The sequence below is a fragment of the Aquila chrysaetos genome, chromosome Z (assembly GCF_900496995.4).
Source record: "Aquila chrysaetos chrysaetos chromosome Z, bAquChr1.4, whole genome shotgun sequence".
Classification (NCBI taxonomy): domain Eukaryota; kingdom Metazoa; phylum Chordata; class Aves; order Accipitriformes; family Accipitridae; genus Aquila; species Aquila chrysaetos.
In genome coordinates this window covers 56,960,186-56,970,989 of record NC_044030.1, presented here as the reverse complement: position 1 = coordinate 56,970,989, position 10,804 = coordinate 56,960,186, and the positions used below count along the sequence as shown (strand labels likewise).

Here is a 10,804-nt window from a genome sequence, read left to right as displayed (position 1 = left end):
CCCAGAACCAGCCAGAGAAATGAAGTGATGCTGCCTTTTCTCTGGCTGGATCTGAGCTAGTCTGAGGGTACCCCCAAATCTTCTTTCCTTTACCAATATCATGACCTTCTTTGAATCATAGAATAGAATCATAGAATCTTAGAATCATTTAGATCAGAAAAGACCTTCAAGATCATCGAGTCCAACCATCAACCATGCCCATTAAACCATGTCCTGAAGTGCCTCATCTATGCGTTTTTTTAACACCTCCAGGGATGGTGACTCCACCACTTCCCTGGGCAGTCTGTTCTAATACCTGACAACCCTTTCAGTAAAGAAGTTTTTCCCAATACTCAATCTAAACCTCCCCCGGTACAACTTGAGGCCATTTCCTCTCGTCCTGTCTCCAGCCACCTGACAGAAGAGACCAGCACCCACCTCACTACAACCCCCCTTCAGGTAGTTGTAGGGAGTGATAAGGTCTCCCCTCAGCCTCCTTTTCTCCAGACTAAACAGCCACAGCTCCCTCAGCCGCTCCTCATAAGACTTGTGCTCCAGGCCCCTCACCAGCTTGGTTGCCCTTCTCTGGACACGCTCCAGCACCTCAGTGTCTTTCCCGTAGTGAGGGGCCCAAAACTGAACACAGTACTCGAGGTGCAGCCTCACCAGTGCCCAGTACAGGGGAACAATCACCTCCCTGCTCCTGCTGGCCACACTATTTCTGATACAGGCCAGGATGCCGTTGGCCTTCTTGGCCACCTGGGCACACTGCTGGCTCCTATTCAGCCGGCTGTCGACCAGCACCCCCAGGTCTTTCTCTGCCGGGCAGCTTTCCAGCCACTCTTCCCCAAGCCCGTAGCGCTGCATGGGGTTGCTGTGACCCAAGGGCAGGACCCAACACGTGGCCTTGTTGAACCTCATATAATTGGCCTCAGCCCATTGATCCAGCCTGCCCAGATCCCTCTGTAGAGCCTTCCTACCATTGAGCAGATCAACCCTCCCTCCCAACTTGGTGTCGTCTGTGAACTTGCTGAGGGTGCACTCGATCCCCTCGTCCAGATCATTGACAAAGATATTAAACAGAACTGGCCCCAATACTGAGCCCTGAGGAACACCACTTGTGACCCGCCACCAACTGGATTTAACTCCATTCACCACAACCCTCTGGGCTTGTCCATCCAGCCAGTTTTTCACCCAGTGAAGAGTACACTTGTCTAAGCCATGAGCTGCCAGCTTCTCAAGGAGTATGCCGTGAGAGACAGTGTCAAAGGCCTTGCTGAAGTCCAGGTAGACAACATCCACAGCCTTTCCTTCATCCATCTGGCGGGTCACTTGGTTTGCCTTCAGCTGGCTCTTGAGGACCAAGCTAAAGAATCATACACTTAACATTTGGTTAACCAGAGCATATATTTCTAAATTTCTGTTCTAAATGTACAGAAAGTGTTCTTGTATTAGGCATAACTTTCTAGCAGTTAGTTTGTCTTAAGTCTAGTATTTTCTGTATCTGCAATTTATGCATGAAACCCCAGCTTTTCAAGTGAAATAATGGCTTTCCTAGTTTGTAGAGTAATTACAAGAACTTTCTGAATGAATCAATGCAAAATTGAGTCTGCAGGAAGGATGCTCCTCTCTGTTCAAAGCTATTCTAAGCTGCAACGGACTCAGATTAATAAAATTCAAGTCAGTTTTATTGCTTCTTTTGCATAATCCAATCCATAACACAGTGAGAGGGATGAAAATGTAATCTTTTTAGGCTGATATTGCTGCTTCAGGAAACAATGACCCCTGGCAAGAAAGGGCACTGGAAGGATTTACAAAGATATGAAAATGAAAGATCCCCAGGAGATAAGTGAGAACAGGCAGAGTGAAAAAACAAGGTCCGTACATGAAAGAAACAAAATGGATAGAAAGCTGACGTCCTCAAAGGCAATTGGTACAAAGAAACTTGAAAATCTTTTAAGCGCCAGGTCCTTTCACATAATCTGTGGATTGAGATACATAGCTGAACACAAAATTTTCCTGTTAGGGCTTCTAACCTGCCTATGTAGAGAGGATTATTCTTACTGTCTGTGGCTAACAGATTTAATTGTTAGGATAGCACATAACCCAGTACATTCTCTGAGGCACTTCCATATTCAAAAGAGCTCATGAACATCTCCCTCTGCTCAAGAGGACCAAAGGGATAGTCAAAACCCAGTCCTCACAAAGTTGCTACTAAGTAGCTGAATTCCTTCTTTCTTCAGACACATATGATAAGAGCCAGCTTCCTGGGAAATATGGAGAAGTTTTCATCAGTAATTCTCTATCCACACCAGGATATGCAGGAGTTAGCTTGTGCTCTGGGAACAGAAAGTCTCGTGTATTCTCTCCATAAAATGCAAAGTCATCTCGTACTGAAAGAACAAAAAAACACCCACAGAAAAATAGCTGTCAAGGTTGTTTTTCACTAATAGCTGTGCAATGAAAACTCTGTAAATTATGAATGTCCTTGAGAGAATGCTGCCCCTCTCATGCATAAAGATGCTGTCAGTAATAGGTGGCGGTTGGGACATTACTGGGCCTAGGAAGAGTGGTACAAGAATGGCACATGCTTAGCATGATTTAGAATTCTTTGACATTGGAAATGTTTCAGACAGCAGTTCCTTTTTAGTATATTGTCCTTCTCTGTGTCAGGGAACATTTCAGTTCGCATTCTTGAGGGCCACAACAAACAAAACCACAGAAAAACAGCAAACCCAAACCATTTAGTTCTGTATTTGTATACAAGAAAGAACACAGCAACATCAGATTTTTTTTTTTTTGCCTATTTGAGAGAATAACTGCTTTTCCAGCAAATGGCTTATTCACTTCATTCCCAGTGCCCTGATTATGCTGTACTTTATTACTTTGTCTTCTGAACATGATATGAAGAGGGTGAAAGGGAAGGAAACCATTTACTTTTTCATTAGTTTTGAAAGATTTGGCTTAGCAGAGCAGCACTGGAGTTTGATGCTGTCATTAACTTTCCAAACCACCACAAGTGCCCTAAAATATTTTGGAGGTGGAGATGACTGCTAGGCTTGAAAGCAAACTACCTAGTTACAGAGTAGAGAATGTCCAAAGCTGTGACAGAGGATGTATACAGACGATGTACAATGCATGTTTTACAAAGTATGTGTAATGCATGTGTTTATACACAGCACGCTCAATCTTGGTCCACTTGATTTCTCAGTGCATTCAGTATAACCAGGAGTCACCTCACTGGGCAAACAACTAATTATTCTAATCAGCTGCCTGCAGGAATAAAGTAAAAAAGATTGATATGAGATTACAACATTCCAATGTTTATTCAGCAAAAGTGTCATCATAAAACAGTGTTGAAAGACAGTTGCCATCTCTATTCCCTCCAGAGAGCCAGCATGTAGTAAATGAACATCATGTAATTTGGCCAGCCAACCACACAGCATGAGACCAGTGTCCTACCTACTGAGGGACTAAGCATCCACACGCTAGAAGCGAAAAGCAGGAGCAGATCCCTCAAGGATGAGGCACAACATTCAGCAAGTGAAAGCTTTGGCTTTAATGAAAGAGTGGCGTTATCACGGTGGGAGCCCCGGTACATCAATGCTAATCAAAAGGGGACCTGATACACTGGAACTTGGGAGTGAAGCTCAAAGGAAAGCACCATGAGGGTGGATAAGAAAACTTGCATTGATTAACACATCATACCTATGCTATGTCCTGTTTTGTTCACTAGCAACCTTGCTGATATGATGCAGGTGCTGTTGTCTGAATTCCAAGCTCTGCAGCTGGCCATAACATTGGCACCGGTGCAAAGGTGGGTGCAGGTGAGGGAGGGAGGTGAACTATCCTGGGTTATTCTCACAAGATGAAGATGTGCTTGGGACTCTACAGATTCAGAGGGGAAGAAGCAAACTATCCCAGGGTACCATGACAAGATAAAGTGACCTTGGGACCACACACGTGGATGTTACCATAACAAAGTCTTCTCATGCCCTACACCACCCTTGTCTCTAGTTCTTCTCTTCCTTCAGAAGCGCATTAACTGTGTTCTGAGTGAATGGAGAAGGTCAGCACTGCTCGGTATGTGTAGCACAGCCAGAGACCGAAGACACTTTCCTAAGCTCCCACCACAAGAGGCAAGCTCTAAGGTACACTGTCAAGTACCTTGCTTAGAAACTACAGCAAGGGTTTTGCCTTCCTGAAATGAGACACTAAGCTGCCCACAATGGATACTATGCTATAAAAGCTGCTACTGCCTTCACTTGGATGGGTTCTGTGTCTTTACAGGGGCAAGGACACATGTTCACTTCTAATCAGACTGAAAACAAAGCCTGCAATTTGGTGATTTCTAGACAAAACAATGGCACAAGGAAGAAAATTTTCAGAAAAAGTTAATAATGAGAGTAACACTTTTGATCCTATTCAAAGTTTCATCTTTTCTAGTCACATTGCTTGCAAGGACTGTCTTTCTAATGGATCCCAGCTTTACAATCACCAGGAAAAATGCTTTTGTGAGCTTTTGACACTACAAAAAGAAAGCAAATAGTCAGGTTTGTCATATGGGGTCTTACTTCTTATGTAGTAAGGACATAGGCAGGCACTGGTTCCTCTCATAGTAATATACTTAGTTTTTCTGAATATTTATTTAATTTAGAAAGTTGAAAGAGGACAACATATCCCACTGTACAAGAAGTAAGCAAAATCCCTAAGCTGCATATTTTTTCAGAGCCAAAAAAAAAAAAAAAAAAAAGGTGTGTGGGGGGACACCTGAAGTTTGAGTCAAGAAAGACATGTAGGTACTATACAGAACAGGTGTTCTACAGGGCCAGAATATGCTGAGGAAACTATTAAATCCTTTAGCACTTTTTAAAACAGTCTCATCTCTTTTAGACTTATCACTGAACAGTCTTTTCTGTCCTGACAAGCACAGAGAAAATCTGCTATGCCGAGGGGACAAACAAGCATTATATACTACAATTAGCTACATGACAGCATGATACCCACCAAGCTTGCATGAAAGTAATCATATGAGAAGATGAGCACGCTCTGGATTAACACAGATCACACTTTTTTTGGGGGGGGGGCCTTGTTTAGGCTTTTACATAGAGGTAATAACAGATTCTCTCATTTGAGTCCTTGCATCTCCTTTTTCCAGCATCACTGAATGTTTTTGAACCTGGAATGACATCACCCTTTATTATATCAGCAACCCTTAAAAGCAAAAAGCAAAGAAGAAAGGGAAAGATGAATATCTGAAGCAAAGCATTTTGAAAAATAAATACAAAATGTACAACCAATATTTATTACACAGGGAACATAAAGTATATTTTGAATTTGCTGTAATAGAACAATAAGCAATTTTAACAAATTGCCTGCAGTTTTAGAATGTGTACGAATGCTCCATTAATCAGTGACCTTAACAACAGCACTCCTCTGCCAGCCAGTGTCCATTTGCTTTTTTTCCCATCTTATAAATACACACAATATGAAGTCTGTAGAAAACCAACAGTACTATCGGTCAAGATGAACTCTACATTATTATTTGTGTTCTCTTTGAATGTTACTAGCAAACTAGACTACTATTAGAAATATGAAAATCAGGGTAAAGAAACTAAAGCAAAATGACTGGTCATAACAAATTACTCAGTGAGTCTAGTCAGAAGAGGGATTTTTTTCTCCCCGTGTACCCAAGAATATATGGGAAATGATGGAGTAGAAGGAAATAGTGTTGGAGGAGGTCTTGAAATTTATGAGGGGGAGAAAGCTGGGGGTCATGCCATAAAACTAATACCCACTAATATCCTTTCCAGTCTCAAATTAACTAGCATGTGGAAAAATATTTACTTGCCTATTACCTGAAGACACAAGCTGAGTAAATTCAAACTTTGTTACATTACCCAGAAGACAAAAAATAAATTATAGCACTGTGGCTGAATAGTTAGAATAGATTTACTGTTTACTCCTGGGACACTAATCAAAAACTTACAGGAAGGGATGGAGGAAGGACAGCGAAGGAAACAGAAGACTTGACAAAAGATAGAGGAGAAAGATGTAGAGCTAGTCCATTCTAATTGACCATATTCTACTTTGTTTCCTGGAGGATTTAATATTATTAATATTAGAATAGAAACACACAGAAAAGAAATATCAGCACGAAGTAACTCTCTGTGGTTGACACCTGATGGATTTATACGACAATGGGACAGTCAGTGGCTTCTGGCTTTACCTTCTGTTGACTTTACAGGAGTGGCTTGCTCCAGGACAAAAACCTGAGACCAAGCAAGGACAAAGGAATGCTAACTGAATTAAAGCTAAGGGATGAATTAATACAACACCTGCTCCTGTAGGTATGACTGAAAAAGTCTGGCCAAAGGTTACTTGCAATGATGAAACAGAATGTAAACAGACCATTTTATAAATAATTTCTTTCTCTCCCCTCATCCCCCTACAAACAATAAATAAAATTTTGGCTTTTAAAAGACTGACTAGTCATGAAATTCATGACGTGTCACAGACTTCAAAATAAAGAATTGCTGATCGAAAAAATAAAAAGCAGACCTGTCAGGTTAGCCCAGTGTTACACTAGGTGTCAGAACACAGCTTGGTCTAAGAACGGAAAAATCATGTAATTGACTCGAGGGGCAGTTGTAGAGGCTGACACTCAGATGACGCAATTCAGAGCAACCTATAAGGGGAACAATGTGTATCAGATCACATACTTTAGAAAGACAGTCAGACAAGCAGGCAGACAGACTATGTGAATACGTGGACCTACTTCATATTTTTTAGTTTTTCAACTACTCAAGAATTTTAAAAATCATACTTACTTTCAAGCCTTTCAGTTACTGCAGCAGGATCTATGGCACTTTCAAACACCTTCAGGAAAACAGTAAGAAGTAAACAAATTCGTTACAACACCAACTAATTTAACAACTTAGCACTCACAGGAACACTTTAATACCTATTCAAAATAATTCCCCTATTCTCTGTCAAGCTGCCACTAAGCAAAATCAAACTTAACTAATACTGTATGTTTGTGTACTCTAAGATGTCATCCACATTTCTAAAGTTATGCGATATTTTGGAAAAAATACTTTAAAGCTGAAATTGCATATTCATTCACGTCTGCATCAACATCAGAACAGCCTATACTTTGTAGGAAAAATTGTCATGCTTACAGTACCATAAATGCAATTCTATGAACTGTAAACCAGCAGAACCACAAGTACAATTATGAAACTTATGTTTGGAAAACACTTGAATTCTTGGCCAATCCTATGAGACACACCCCAAAAGAAAAAAATTAAAAGCCCCAACTGCAAGCACCAAAGCACAGGTAATCTTCCAGAGGGATTACAGACAAATGAGAAGGTGTAAGGAAGTTTTCCTGTATGTTTCTATGTATCATATAAAGATTGCCTAAATATCTTATAAAAACAAAATTAATTAAGATATCATCTACGAAATGTCTTTTAAGAAACAAATGCCTTTGCCTGTATTTAGGTCTTGTCTATTTTACTACAATGGATTATGTGTTATTCAAAGATACTCTTCTCATGCCTTGGAGTGAAATTCTGACTCCCTTGAAGTAAATGGGAACTTTACCACTGATTTTATTTGGGCATTCATGCCAGACATTCTGCCTACCTAAAGAAGCTGCCCTCAGCTGCATCCCACTTATTTTATCCATATTCGCTGCTTTTTTGTTTCTTTCGAATGTGCCAACATCCTTCTTCAAATGATATCAGTGTTTTCAGACAATATTTTGGCAATAGTTTTTTTTTGAGAGGGCTGTGCAAGGTCATTTTTTTCCCTAAGAAAATGTGTTGCTTTGTGCTAGTTAACACCTATTTACGAAGGTCACAGGCACAAAAACACATTACTGTGAGGTAAGACAAAAGATGAACTTATCTAACAACGTCTACTTCATGATAATTACTTTGATGCTCCTCTTATGACTAGGTAAATGTACGAGAAACTACCCTTCTGTAGAAGTGGGTTGTTACCCACTTCTGGTCAGAAGATGGCTATGGGCTTTTATTGCAGAGACACTGAAGAGTTGTGTGTTCAGGGCTGTGTTCGCCTTGAGACAGGGTAAAGGCCTTAATGAAAATTATACCTTGTAGCTTTCAGACATATTAACTACATAGCTTTTCACTTGTGTCAATAATAACCATAAAGGGAAAGGGAAAGTAATCATGTCCCTCAAGGAAGGGCCTCTTGTGAGCCAGATGCAAAGAATTTTAGAGAAACAGACAGGTAGAGGGAGTGGTTTGAAAAAGAATGGAGGAAAGTCTGAAAGAAATAGATAAGAAAGATACTGTTTCTGTAAACTTCGTCTATTCCTATTTTGCAATGGCTTCAGTATGGTTTTGCTTGTCAATAGACATAGCCATTCCGTCTTAGACCATTTTTTTAAAAAACAATTTTCAAACACAAAATACCATTCACCAGAATCATAACCAACAAGCATACAGTAGAGTACAGGAAAAACACACTTAAGACTCCTGTTCTCACCAGTTCCTGGTGTTAGTGTGTGTCCTGGTTTTGGCAGGGATAGAGTTAATTTTCTTTCTAGTAGCTGGCATAGTGTTATGATTTGGATTTAGTATGAAAATAATGTTGGCAACACACTGATGTTTTCAGTTGTTGCTGAGTAGTGTTTATACTAAGTCAAGCATTTTTCAGCTTCTCATGCCAGGCAGCAAGAAGGCCGGAGGGGCACAAGAAGTTGGGAGGGGACAGAGCCAGGACAGCTCTTAAACCACGACAGTGTAGCATGTAAAATGACAGGAAAACCATCTGTCAATCATTTATTTGGATCTTCATTTACACGTCTGCTGTAATGACAAAAGTCTTGAATAGATGATAGACATATTAGAATCGAGGTATCATACTGCTTCCAGAACAACCAGAATAAATAGAATTATTCTGAAACAGAGTAAATTCAATTGCCCTCATATACACTGTTGCCATTACTGAGATTAGGTAAGAACTGTCCATGTGAGAGATGACCTCTCATAACCACTGCTCTCAAAGCTCCAGCCCATGAAATTTTAAAGGAATGTTAAAATCGATTCCATTCCAGGAATAGGTCTAATACTTTATCTTATTATCTTGAAATACATGTGAAACAAGAATAAGCTATCAGTTGTAAACAAAAATAAGACTATACATGAATTACAGCTTGTACAAGGCTTGAGACATTAGACTTTATAGCCCAAGGCATCTAACAAGTGAAAGTCACCTTTTCAAAGCACATCTTCTCATGAAACAAGAGAGGGAAAACAGGAGAAAGGCATTCTGCCTCTTTGTGTTGACCCAAGATGCACTCACTGAGAAAAATGTCATGTTTCTCTTAGGCAGAAACACACTGGGACATGTAACCTTAGGAAAGAAAAAAAACCCAAACCATTCCCATGAGACTGCTTAGTCCAGTCTTATACAGATCCATTAGTCCAAGTCTACAGGACTCTATCTCAGAAGGGACTCAGTAGGCCCTTGGCTTTATTACTGATAATCTCAAAAGGGTGCCAGATTAAGATCTATAGTAGGGAGTTCATGCATTTCATATTTTGGTCTTTTCTTTTTTATCATCTCGTGTAACAGGGACTCATTTCACAGACCTTAGCATTGCATACAAGAGAAACATTTGATACTTACAAGGAAACGAACAAATGAAAACCACCATTTTGTTCTTTTTCTTACATCTGATGAGGAGACCTGCTATGAGCAACATATTACTACCATCCATTTGCACGACAGCAGTAATCCCCTTCATTAAATAAATGTCACACAGCAAGAAAAACCCCGCATTTAATCTAACTTTTTCCTTGCATACTCTTTCTAGGAGACTTTATACCCGCAGCCCCAAATAACCAGCCAGCGCCTCCTGTTTGGAGGAAGAGCTACATAACTCCACGGAGGAGAATCTATGGCTACAACAAGGGCACGTTTTAATCTTCACAGGGGTATTATGACTGCAAAGGTATGGCCTCATTTTACATGAACTTCCATTCCCAGATGAGAACCAAGCCGTTAAAAACCAGACAGCTCCCCAGGAGCTCTTAGAACTGAAGGCGCGGTCACAGATGTACGCGCACAAGTATTCACAGTACACGTGTATACACGTACGTACGCACACATACGGTCTGTATACGGGTGCGCATCTGTTCATGTATGTGTCGCCGTGTCGTACGGTGAGGCACCTCTGGGTCCCGGAATAACGGCGGTGACGAGATTCTGCCTCCCCCCGTACCGGCTGCCTGGGGCGACCCGCCGCTACTCCCTCCCTCCCCGCCGCCCCGGACACCCTGCTCCGCGGACCTGCAGCTCGACGACAACCTTCAGCGGCACCTGGGACTCGGGGCCGGGGCGGGATGGCGACCCGGCCCGGCCCGCGTTGCCACGGCGACCGCGGCACCCCAGCGGCCGCCCGCGGCGCGCGGCCCGGCCCGGCCCGGCCCGGCCCCGCCCCGCCCCCTCGGGCGGCGGCGCTCTCGCTGGCCGCGCGCCCGGCGGCGCCCCTCACGGCGGCGCCTGGCAGCGCCAGGCCGGCGACCCGCGGACGCGCCGCCTTTTTCTTTCTTTCGAAACACATCTATTTTTTATATTTTTATATATATATATGTATACACGTATAATTTGTCTGCGTCCTGCGGCAGCCTCGAGGGAGGTGGCCGGCCCTCCGCCGGCACGGAAGAGGCCCGACACACGGTACTCCGAGCAGGGACAGGCGGGAGCGCCGCGGCGCCACACCCGCTGGCCACCGCGCGCTACCGGCGGCCGGGCCTTGCGGGGGGGTGGGGGCGGCGGCGGCGGG

General features: G+C 42.5%; 1 long non-coding RNA gene across 2 annotated transcripts; it reads right to left on the bottom strand.

Moving 5' to 3' along the window:
• Positions 1-6,502: 6,502 nt before the first annotated feature.
• Positions 6,503-10,399, bottom strand: LOC115336955. 2 transcript variants are annotated; one of them, XR_003921996.2, is made up of 4 exons: positions 10,309-10,399; positions 9,646-9,705; positions 6,810-6,858; positions 6,503-6,667 (listed from the first exon to the last, which is right to left on the bottom strand). It is a non-coding gene; the product is annotated as an uncharacterized LOC115336955 (long non-coding RNA). The 2 variants fall into 2 exon arrangements; XR_003921995.2 differs by having other exon boundaries at positions 9,646-10,376.
• Positions 10,400-10,804: the final 405 nt, after the last annotated feature.